Source organism: Cupressus sempervirens, chromosome 3 (assembly GCF_028749045.1).
Source record: "Cupressus sempervirens isolate cs-2001-9-10 chromosome 3, ASM2874904v1, whole genome shotgun sequence".
Classification (NCBI taxonomy): Eukaryota; Viridiplantae; Streptophyta; class Pinopsida; order Cupressales; family Cupressaceae; genus Cupressus; species Cupressus sempervirens.
Genome location: NC_143120.1, coordinates 802,777,115 through 802,789,905, shown reverse-complemented (window position 1 = coordinate 802,789,905; position 12,791 = coordinate 802,777,115). Strand labels below are relative to the sequence as shown.

The window sequence follows — 12,791 nt, the reverse complement described above, 5'->3', positions numbered from 1 at the left end:
AGAGTGCATTGGCATTATGAGTGCAAGAACTCAAGGAGACAGATCTTGAAGGGTGAACAAGATGTCAGCACTGCCAGGAAGAAAAGCCAAGAAAATAAAAGAACTGAAGAGTGATCTAAAATCTACAAGGATAGGGTTACAATCTTTATCAAGTCAAAACCCTTCTAATACCTTCTTACCATTGTATTAGATATTGAAATCCTACATTGCTAGGTTAGCTTAACAGCTAGGTGGATAAGCCTCAGGAAAAGGATATAAGATCCCCAGGAGAAGGATAAAGAGATACTCAAGAGAAGGATAAAGAGATCCTTAGGAGAAGGATAGGAGATCCTTAGGAGGAGGATAGGAGATCCTTAGAGAGAGATAAAAGATTCAAAATTGAGAGGTAAATGTAAATCCCATGGAATTGGGTGAGCATAACAGCTCTATGTAAATCCTTTAACAATGTGGCATTCTAAGTTGAATGTTCTTAAGTCCTCTAATAGGGCACACTCCTAACAGGGTGTAGAAATCCTTTAACAGGGTCACATCTTACAGTGTGTAAAGCCTTTAATAGGGCAGGTCTTTAACAGGGCAAACCATTAGAAGTGGTTGAAATTAATTGCGCAATTATTTTTTGGGTGTCATCCCCACCCCAATTTTACCTTCTTATTCCTGGAGGGTTTCTGGGTCACCCAAATCCTTTGTGTTATGGTGTGATGCATGTTTACTTTTCATGATTGTTTAATGTTTAATTGCATGCATGATAAGAAAGTAAAAAGGATAGTACTTCTGATTCACTCTCATTTTATTAGAAAGTTTTGATTGGACATTATTGGACCTTGAATAACTGATTCACCCCCCCTCTTAGTTATTCTAAAGAATTCTAACAATTGGTATCAGAGTGCACTGCTGATTTGTTTCAAGGTACTAGCAACAGGAAGATCAAGATGTCCAAGAGAGAAGTTCCCAAGCTAAACAAAGACAACTTTGTTGCATGGCAAAGTTTGATGAAGCTACACCTTGGATCAATAGGTGACTATGCATAGACCTCAATTACATTTGATCATGTAGACCATGCAGGACCCCTCACTGTAGATGACATGAGCAAGAAGAAGGAACACAACCAAGTGATGTTAGATATTGCTTCAACACTAAGCTATGCCAAGTATGATGACATCAAAGAATGTGGTACTGCACATCAGATGTGGGAAACATTATCAAGAATCTATGGAGGAGATGATAATGTCAAGAGAGCCAAAAGCGAGAGTCTAAGAGGAAAGTTTGATGACATGAAAATGGAAGGAGAGAATGCTACTCAATACGATGCAAGGATGAAGGAAGTGGTAAGTTCCATAAAAATCCTAGGAGGATAGTTAGCAAAAGAAATAGTATGTAGCAAATACTTGAGAACTTTTCTTCCTATCTATGCTATAAGAGTTTTAGCCATCCAAGAGCTAAGGTGTGTACCAAGAAACACATTATCATTTGAAGGAATAATTGGAAGACTCACTACCTTTGAGCTATCCAACTTTCACAACTACAAGCCAAAAAAATTTGAATCTGCATACAAAGCCAAGATGACAATAAAAGACAACAAGGAAGTGCAAACAAAGAAAAATAGTGGAAAAGGAAAGTATGTATCTAGTGACAGCAGCACTGATGAAGATGATGTAGACCAATAGGAGGCATTACTAGCAAGAAGATTTCACAAAGGAAGAGGAAAATTCAAAGGTAAACTACCAATCATTTGTTTCAATTGTAATGAAGTTGGTCACATTGCAGCCAGATGCACACAAAAGAAAAATTACAAGGATGGAGGCAACTTCAAGAACAAAAAGGAGGACAACAAGGACTACAAAGGTAAAGGCAAAAGATGCTACATTGTTGAAGAAGACTCTGACGAGAATGATGATGAAGTAGTCTATGTGGCTATGAAAGATGAATCAAATGAAGATGAAGCAACTATCTTGGTAACCTGCATGAACAAGAATGATAAATGGATCATACATAGAAGATGCTCTCATCACATGACTAGAGATAAAAGTAAGTTCATTTCCTTTACTCAATATGAAGGAAATAGTGTTAGATTTGGTAACAATGCACCATGTCAGATCAAAGGGAAAGGTAGTATCAAGCTTACAGAAAAGATATCATCATGTGATAATACATACTATGTTGAAGGCCTAAATTATAACTTTCTAAGTGTCTCACAGCTAGGCAATATAGGATGCAAGGTTGAATTTGAAAAAGGAGTTGCTAAGATTTATGATTCTCAAGGAAGTCTAATAGGAAAAGGAGATTAGACTAGGAGTAATTTGTTTTACCTAGACATGGAAGATGCTTCTTGTCTCATTGTTCAAACTGATGATGTATGGTTATGGCACAAGAGGCTATGTCATGTAAATTTTGACAATCTGATAAGCATCAGCAAAATGAAGAAAGTCAAAGGTCTACCAAAGTTGAAGAAGCTTGATAACACCATGTGCAAACAATGCCAACTAGGGAAGATGACCAAGTCAACTTTCAAAAGCAAGGCTTATACTTCTAATAAAGTATTAGAGCTAGTTCATACTAACTTGTGTGGTCCTATTGAAGTGCAAATCTACAAAGGTGACAGATACATAATGCTATTTTAGATGACTATTAAAGGATAATGATAGTCATGTTCCTGAAACAAAAATCAGATACATTCCAAATGTTCAAATGGTACTTGGCTAGAGTTGAGAAAGAGACTGGGAAGAGCCTAAAATGTCTTAGATTTGATAGAGGAGGTGAATTCACATCAAGAGAATTTGAAGAATTCTGCAATGAAAGAGGAATCAAAAGGAAGACATCAGCACCGAGGACTCCACCTCAGAATGGTATAGCAGAAAGAAGGAATAGATCAGTTATTGATTGTGCTAGGACCTTAATGATGAAGAAAATGTTGCACTCAAGTACTAGAGAGAAGATGTAAGAACTGTAGTCTACACACTCAATAGAGTTCAAGTCAAGAAAGGTAGAAATGCCACACCTTTTGAATTATGGTATAGGCATTCTCCTAATGTAAAACATTTCAAAATATTTAGGTGCAAATGCTATATATATAAAGAGTCTAGAAATGGAAAGTTTGATGCAAAAAGTGAGGAAGGCACATTTCTTGGTTATTTTACTAGAAGCAAAGTTTATAAGTGTTTGAATGTTAACACTAACAAAGTAGTAGAAAGCACAAATGTGAAATTTGATGAGCTTGCAGAAGTTCTAAGTGTTGAGAACACCAAGAAAGCAGAAGAATACAAGACCTTTGTATACTTTTATGAAGGTATACCTAATAATGGTGAAGTTACAACTCAGAATGACAATCAACAACAAAATCTAGCATCTGTCGAGTCACAGACAGTGAATGCTGAGCAGAAGACACATTCAGAAGTCGAGTTGTAGAATATAGAGAATGTTCATTCAGATTCTGAGAACAGTCGAGATGAAGGAAATGAACAAATACCTGATGAAAATATGCATGAGGATTTAGATTCTGAAAGAGACAACATGCTGACAAGGAAAGAACCAGTATTGGCAAAGTATGTAAGAAGACATCATCCTGCAGATCAAATTATTGGAAACAAAGAGGCAGGACCAATGACAAGGAATAGACTCAGAAGTGAGACATGTTTGCTCAGCAAAATGGAACCAAAAATAGTAAGTGAAGCCATAAAAGATGATGACTGGTACAATGCTATGAAAGAAGAAATAGAACAAATTGAGAAGAACAAGACATGGACCTTAGTCTCAAGACCAGCTGACAAGAATGTAATTGGGACCAAGTGGGTGTTTAGAAAAAAGTTAGATGAGAATGGTGAAATCACAAGGAACAAGGCAAGACTAGTCTATAAGGGTTATGCACAAGAAGGACTAGACTATGGAGAAACTTTTGCTCCAGTTGCAAGAATGGAAGGAGTAAGGACTTTACTGGCATATGCAGCCTTCAAAGGATTTAAAGTCTATCAAATGGATGTTAAGTCCACATTTCTAAATGGTATACTTGAAGAGGAAGTCTACATAAAGCAACCAGAAGGATTTGCTGATGAAAATAACAAAAACAAGGTATGCAAATTACACAAGGCTTTATATGGATTAAAGCAAGCACCTAGAGCTTGGTATGAGAGACTTCATAAGTATCTAGTGCAAATAGGATTTGAAAGAACTGATGATAACAATAACATGTACATCAAATTAGAAGAAGGTAAGGATATCCTTGTATCTGAAATTTTGTGGATGACATAGTTTTTGGAGGAAAGGAAGCACTTTGCAAAAGTTTTGCTGAAAAAATGAAACATGAGTTTGAGATGTCTATGTTTGGAGAAATCAAGTTCTTTTTTGGATTGCAAGTACATCAACTAAAACATGGTATATTTGTGACACAATCAAAGTACATCAAGGAGATACTCAAGATGTTTGGATTGGGAGACTCCAAACTAGTCAGCACGCCAATGGCAATAGGACATAATCTATCCAAAAATGATGAATCAACCGAAGTCAATCAAATAATGTACAAATCCATAATTGGAAAACTACAATATGTTGTAAATAACAGACCAGACATAGCACTAACAGTTGGAATAGTTGCTAGATTCTCTGCTAATCCTAAAGAAAATCATCTCATGGCAGTAAAAAGGATAATGAGGTATCTGAAAGGAACTGATGATTTTGGCCTATATTACAAAAAGAATGAGAAGTTTGAGCTCAATGCATACACAAACACAAATTGGGGAGGCAATATTGATGATAGGAAAAGCACAAGTGGAGGAGCATTATTCTTAGGTAAAAGGCCAATTACTTGGACTAGCAAGAAACAAACATGCACATCTCAGTCCACTACAGAAGAAGAATATGTGGCAGCAGTGATCAATTGCACAAACATTGTATGGCTTAAACATCTATTGAAAGGAATGAAAGAAGAGGTAACCAAACCTGTGATACTATATTGTGATAATACAAGTGCTATAAACATATCCAAGAATCTATTAATGCATGCAAAAACCAAGCATATTGCAATCAAGTATCACTATGTCAAAGAATTGGTGGAAGACAAACAAGTGAAGATGGAGTACATTCACACAAAGGAACAAATTGTAGATATCTTCATCAAACCATTGCCCAAGGATCCTTATGAATATCTTAGAGGCAAGTTGGGGGTAATGCCCCTAACTCATGTAGTCTAAAAGAAACAAAGAAGTTGCCTTGCATCAAGAGGAGTAGATCATCAGAATGATGCAGAGGATGACAATAGGAGTAGAAACTCTAGATCAATCACAAGCATGGTGACAGAGGGAGAAAACATAAGATGTAAAGCTTGCATTTAGCATGTTGAAGATGCTACATCTTTGGCATTTATGTCAAAGAGGGAGATTTATGAGAAATTGATCAATGAAAGGTAAGGATATGGAGATGTATGAGATCAGTAGTAAGGATGCAGCAGTCAAGAGGGAGAAGCAGAACAAAGGATTTAGTTTGTATCAGCAAAAGAGCGAAACAGAAAACTTATATAATTTTGGTGGTAACTAAGTTGATCAACTCAATCAATTGATCAGTTTGGTTTGCCATCAATGCCAAAGAGGGAGATTATTGGAAATGCTTGAAAGGATCATGAATGAAGAATAATAGAACGGGTAAAGAATGTTTTCAATCATTGTTTTGTTATTGATGTCAAACTTGCTACTTGTAGGAATGACAATTGCTTAAGTGATCCAAATACTATCAATTGGTTGATTGACAAGGATGAGGCAATCAATAAGATGTAACTAGAGCACTTAGAGAAAGATTGAAGTTATGATGTTGTAATGAAGTACAAGGATCTGCTAAGTTATTGATGAAATAGTGTATTGATGACATACTCTAAGAGGATGGACACAATGAGACACATCAAAGATGTAAGATTTAACTAAGTCATTTGTAAAGCCTAACTAAGTTCATTGGAGAGAGCCAAGCAAGTTCAACTTCAGTGTGAGCTGAGTGATTATTCAAGTGCCGAGTAACACAGAATCCTTCAGGTGTCAAGTATCAAAAAAAGGTAATGGATGTTGAGCAAGTTTCTTCAGGTGCCGAGCATCAGTAAATATAGTAGGAGCCGAGTAACACAGAAGGTGTCGAGCATCAGTAAACTAATGATGTCGAGTTGCTGCATTATTTGTTAAGTCAAAGATTTTCCAGATCACTAACGATAAGTTTGTTACATTGAAATTTGTGAATTAGTTAGATGATGAGGATGATGAGTAGATGTCACAGAATTTCATGTGAACCATGCAAACCAATTCAAGGTGAATGCTAATGGATTTATCATTAAGTTTCTAGAGGAAGTAATTTAGAGGGAAAACAATATCATTTTCTCAGATCAAATTAAGATTTGAGTGGGAAATGAAGAACAAAACTTCTTTATAAGGAGTTACAGGTTAGAGATCAAAAGAGTGCATGAGAGAGTTGGTCATAAGTGTGGTCATGCTTTGAAGCCAAGAGAAGGCTAGTGTGAAGTGTCAAGAAGAGGACACAATGAGGAGTAAGAATAGAGCATCAATACTCTAAGTTGATCAAATGACCATAAGAGTGCACTGGCATTACGAGTGCAAGAACTCAAGGAGATAGATCTTAAAGGGCGAACAAGCTGTCAGCACTGCAAGGAAGAAAAGCCAAGCAAAGAAAAGAACTGAAGAGTGATCTAAAATCTGCAAGGATAGGGTTGCAATCTTTATCAGGTCAAAACCCTTCTAATACTTTCTTACCATTGTATTAGATATTGAAATCCTACATCGCTAGGTTAGTTTAACAGCTAGGTGGATAAGCCTCAGGAAAAGGATATAAGATCCCTAGGAGAAGGATAAAGAGATCCTCAGGAGAATGATAAAGAGATCCTTAGGAGAAGGATAGGAGATCCTTAGGAGGAGGATAGGAGATCCTTAGAGAAGGATAAAAGATTCAAAATTGAGAGGTAATTGTAAATCCCATGAACTTGGGTGAGCCTAACAGCTCTATGTAAATCCTTTAACAGGGTGGCATTCTAAGTTGAATGTTCTTAAGTCCTCTAACAGGGCACACTCCTAACAGGGTGTAGAAATTCTTTAATAGGGTCACATCTTATAGTGTGTAAAGCCTTTAATAGGGTAGACCATCAAAAGTGTTGAAATTAATTGCATAGTTATTTTGTGGGTGTCATCCCCACCCCAGTTTTACCTTCTTATTCCTGGAGGGTTTCTGGGTCACCAAAATCCTTTGTGTTATGGTGTGATGCATGTTTACTTTTCATGATTGTTTAATGTTTAATTGCATGCATGATAAGAAAGTAAAAAGGATAGTACTTCTGATTCACTCTCATTTTATTAGAAAGTTTTGATTGGACATTATTGGACCTTGAATAACTAATTCACCCCCCCTCTCAGTTATTCTAAAGAATTCTAACATTAAGAAATTAACTTTTTCCTTTTATTCAGCCCAAAACATACATATTAGGATAACACCAAATGTGGATGATGGTCGCTAGATATGTGTGTAGCTAAAGTTTGGAGCACCTTGTGATAGAAACCCCAGTGTCACAATTTAAAGGCCTCAAAACAATAAGATCGCCTATCAAATCATTGAAATTCAATATTTTTTTGTCTAGTTTCATTAATAGATATGTTTATCATTGCATCAATATTAAATGTGTATAGTTAATTTTCTTTTGTTTATATCAATGGATGTTTAGAAGTTGGGAAAATATTCTCCTACCAACATATTTAACAAAATAGTTTTGTAGGTTCTTTCCATCATCCAACATAAGTAATTATGTCGTCTATGAGAATGAATTTGTGTTTTAGTATATTAAAATATTTTTTAAATTACATGATGGTTCAATCACATCAAACAATTTTAATTTTCAGCAAGGCCTAAAAGTTTAGCGAATGGTGTGTTTAACTTGCCACCCCAAGCATTTCCTATACTAGTGCAACTTTACCTACTCACCACTTGATGCTATACATTTTTTTAATACCTTAGCACCAATAGTTGGTCATATGGAGAATAAGCAGGTAAGTGTCTGAGGGCCCTATTTGACTATTCTACTAACCTAATGCAATAGTTTTCAATTATCCAAATACAAAATGAATTATGGGAAGACCCACGATGATTAATCTCCTTTAATGATTGTTTTTCATAAAAATTCTCTATTAACACTTCCATTAACCAAATAAGGTCATAATATTTTTTTATTTTTCTATCTTCCTTTTAATTCCAAAGAATCATTTAAGGGAAAATTAACTATTTTTTCACTTTGGAAAAAAGACACATAATAGTTGCAAAGTTACATCAAGCATGAACTCTAAATGTCTCTTGAAGCTCATTTGTAACATAAGACACAATCCAATTCTATATTTGTGCCTTTGGTAGTTTTACAACTATAAGAATCATTTGTCTTATGGTTTCTAAAACCACTAACCATCCCAATAAGAACTTTGGCATTTCCTACAATTTGACTAATAATTCTTACTATATATAGTCATGATTTGAAACATACTTATAATGGTTAGGATCTAAGGAGGAAAATATTCTTTGATGATTTCTAGTTAATTTTAAGCAATTCCTACTTTAAAGTATATTCGATTAATTTTCTTCTCTAAACCATTTCTCACCTTAATCACTTATTGCTATTTTCTAAACACATATCTATTAGTTAAGGCCCAAGTTAAATAGTTTCTCATTATTATAGGTTGAAATCTAATAACTTATTACCTTATATTGCCTCTAACTGTCTTACATGTATACCTCTCAAGGTTCATAATTAACTTTAAACACTTGGAAAATGTCTATTAAACCCCTAATAATTTTTCCAAAACTAAAGTGATTACTCATATAGAAAATTAATAGTCGTCTACATAGTGAATAACAATTCTTTAACATTCTCATTTGAAAGACACCTATTGTGGGTTGTGTTCCAAATGGAAAATGATCCTTATTAGTTTTTTAATTTCTTGACACTTCTAGTTTCTTATCCAATTAAATCGTTATTCTAAATCCCTTAATTAGTTTTGCATTCTACCTTGAACTCCTAGTTTATAATCATGTTTTTAATTTCTCACACACCCACAACATTATATATCTCTCAATATCTTTGAGAACTTTCCACTTTAATGTCATGTCCCCTCTTTAGTTTGAGATGATATTTTCCATGGATTTTCCTATTATAGACTCTCGTAGGCAGATGGTTTTGATGAGAGAGTCATTTTGGCATTTATTTGAGGATTGGATGGCTTATCATGCTCTTGGAGATATTATTTTTATTATATTTTATCATTACCTTTTATATGGGGCCAAAATGTTTTTTTTTTTTTTTCAGCTGTGTTGCACTTTTATTTTTATAAAGTTACCTTTTTCTAAAATGTGAAAATGGACTTCATAAGAATATTTTGGATGTCTCTAGAAAGTTAAGAGGATTCTAGAGGAAGTTTCTAAAAAAGTGTATAAATAGACCCTATGGGTCTTTCATTTGATCATCTAGGTCTATTTTCTCTATTGTGTCTACTTGAGCATTTGTGGAGCTTGAAGGTCTACAAGTATTCAACTAAATTATTGGGAACGATACCTCCCAAGTGATTGCATAACTGAGGGGGTGAAAGATCCTCTGAAGGGTTTCTCTTTGGAAGTGACACTCAACCATTTCAAGCTGTGCTAAATTAGAAGTATTTTTAGTTGTTTGCTCTTAGCCTGGAGTACTCAAAAATTCATCTCTTTGGCAAGAAGAGGTATCAAGTTTTTGCAAGCAAAGGGTTCGATTGTTATCCAGGGATATTTAGCAAATTATTGGCATCATTTTTGGGAGGAGTTTCAATAGAGTTTTAATTTCTGCCAGTTTGATTGTACCTGCCAGTCTGTACTGTACCTGCATCACAATTTTCTTGGCAGTTTCAATCAACATAAAAATATAAACATTTCTACAAGGAATCGCAGGACCCCTGGTTATTGGCAGCTCAGTTCTGAGCTATTTCATCACTTCCCAAGCAGTGCCAAAATCGCAAGTGGAGGCTACATTCTTAGGCCTGTACAGCTCAGCATCAACATCCAGTCTCTTCAGAAAATTTTCAGTCCAACTCTGCCAGTTCGATTCTAGGTTCTTATTGTTGAAATCATATTTGCTAAGTATCTCTTTGCTAAGGGTTTGCATATTGATTGAAGGATAGCATATGATGTAATGTTGGAACTTGAAGAAAAATTAATAAATAATTCCCTTCAGCATTAGAACTATTTTGCAATTATGAGTACAATGTTCCAACTTAATCTCGACTTTGCTAGCCAAGTGTTTGTGAAATTGGCTTGGTTCAGTTAGTGCATTTTTGCATCAATTTACATCAGATAGTAGTTTGGATTTGTTGCACAACATTTTCCTATGTTCAACATTTGACTTTTAGCAGCAGTATGCCAAGTGTTTGACGAAATTTCTTAGTCCAGCATTGAAGGTTTTAAAGGCCAATTGGGTGGGGTCTTTACATTTAAACTCTTTCCTACAACCCTTTTTAATTTGGGGTATACTTCAAAAATGATCTTTTGAAAACTATATAGAAATCTAATTTAATCTATTATCAAATAATAATATCTTAGATTACTAGTACAAGTTTTTCATAGTCCGTGAATAAATAGATGTAAGGTTTTGGTATAACTATGGGTACAACTTTTTGATAAACATTTTAATGTCTCTTTGTGATTCATCTTCAAGGAGAAGTAGAAAACTAGCATTGTGTTCTTTTAATTAGATAATTTTAATTTAATCCCTCAATCTTATGTAATGTTAGATTTGCAATCCATGTTTCATTTTTTGCTTCTTCCTAAAGATGAATAATATAAAACGATTCAATACATTGAACAAAAAGTTGTACACACAATTTTACCAGAAGACTTACATCTAAATATCTTAAATGATTTTTTTATTGAAAATATAAATAGAAAATAGTATGTTTCCTCCTATATTGAATATTTCAATATAGGGAATAAATTTTGTTATTGACATATAACTTTATGATATATTTATATGTAAATTTTTATTTCTATTTTATAGGTAATCGGCCAAAGCCTAGATTATTCACTATTCATTTTATTATTATTGTTAGATTAATTATAATTATGTGTTAATCTCAAGTGGATTTGAACCCAAGACCTCCCCAATGAGAGACTCACAATTCACTAATGCATTACAGACTCTTGCCTTATATGTGAATTTCTTACAAATATATAACTATTAAACAAAAAAATAGATGAAATGAATATAAATATAAACTAATTTTTAATAAAATTAAAAAATTATATACAATAATAACATAAAAAATCAAACTTCTAATTTTATTTTTTGCGAAAATGTAGAAAGATTGTCGCTTTGCCATTATTTAGAATTCTGCACTCAAAATTTCCACATCCGTTGTCGTCTAGTCCGGTTAGGATATCTGGCTTTCACCCAGACGACCCGGGTTCAAATCCCGGCAACGGAAGTTTTTTATTTTTTCATATTTTGTTTCGGAAACGGAAATCTCAGATGTAGTTAAGTTTTGTCAGGGAAACAATGAATAACGTTTGTACTTATTGTATAGATAATTTTGCACTCACTTCAAAACCAACTGCTGGAATAGCTCAGTTGGCCAGAGCGTGTGGCTGTTAACCACAAGGTCGGAGGTTCAAGCCCTCCTTCTAGTGATTTAAGTCTGTATCTTTAACAGTTGTATATTCAGTCCTCACCATCTCTATACATCATAACTTTTATCCATATCATATTTATTTATGGGTAAAGAATTATATTTAAATGATTCGATTAGATTTTATAATGTAATAATTTGTTTTTCGGGCGGTGGGTTTTTCTTTAATGCTTATTTTATTTTCGACTCGCTAAAATCTTTATTTTTTATTGTTTATATTTTATTAAACATCATATGTGTGTGTGTGTAGGTGGATTGATTTTATTTCTGGGAGACATTTCTCATCTGCGCAAGCACGCAGCAAAGCGACATACATGGCTGGTTGAACTGGATTTCCTCCGCTTTCAATCTGCTGTAAAGGTTTCAGGGGTATTGAACTCCTTGCTGCAACGGTTTTAAACAATGTTTTTGTCTGATAAATATTTATGATTTACCTTGTTGGTCCGTTCTCTAGGCTGAAGATGTAGTCCAACTTTTATTGTCAAAGACATCAAATTTTTCTTCCTCTTCTTTATTGTCATCTGATTAATTAGGGTTGAGGCCATTCCAAAGAGTTGTGGCAATCGTTTAGATTTAATATATGGAATAGCACCATGTCATTCATATATATATATATATATATATATATATATAGATTTGTTTGAGTGTGATTTTTTTTTAATTTTTAATTTTATTTTATGTATATTTTAAAATAAAAGTCTTTTTTTTATGAGATTTTATCGATTCCCGTTGTACTTATATTTAATGGTCTTAGCCTCTCTAAGGCTGAAAAAGAAAACCGCCTTTAGGTAACTAATTTCAGCAACATTTAGTCGCCACAATGTTGTCAAATCTTCTACGAAGTTGAATAACAAGTCCATTTCTCTCAACCACATCGCCTTTCACAATCGTGTTGTCGCTCGTTATGGAGAATAGAAAGAGGATGCAGACAACCAAGAAGATGGCGGAGAATAAATGTCATTCAAGCAAGCACTACAAGCAATCCACTACGTCCCAGCCGATGCCAAGTTCATCAAAGACAACTCATCCTCAACAACTCAACCCGCTAGAAATGGAGATGGAGGTAAGGATACTTCCTCACCCTGCCTTGTTATTAAACCTAACGACTAGATGAGAGTGGAGTTAGATAAA

At 34.3% G+C, this 12,791-nt stretch overlaps 2 non-coding genes across 2 annotated transcripts; both read left to right on the top strand.

Moving 5' to 3' along the window:
• The first annotated feature begins 11,385 nt into the window (after positions 1-11,385).
• Positions 11,386-11,459, top strand: TRNAE-UUC (transfer RNA glutamic acid (anticodon UUC)). The gene has a single exon. It is a non-coding gene; the product is annotated as a tRNA-Glu (tRNA).
• A 128-nt stretch (positions 11,460-11,587) lies between these two features.
• TRNAN-GUU (transfer RNA asparagine (anticodon GUU)) lies at positions 11,588-11,661 on the top strand. The gene has a single exon. It is a non-coding gene; the product is annotated as a tRNA-Asn (tRNA).
• The last annotated feature ends 1,130 nt before the right edge of the window (positions 11,662-12,791 follow it).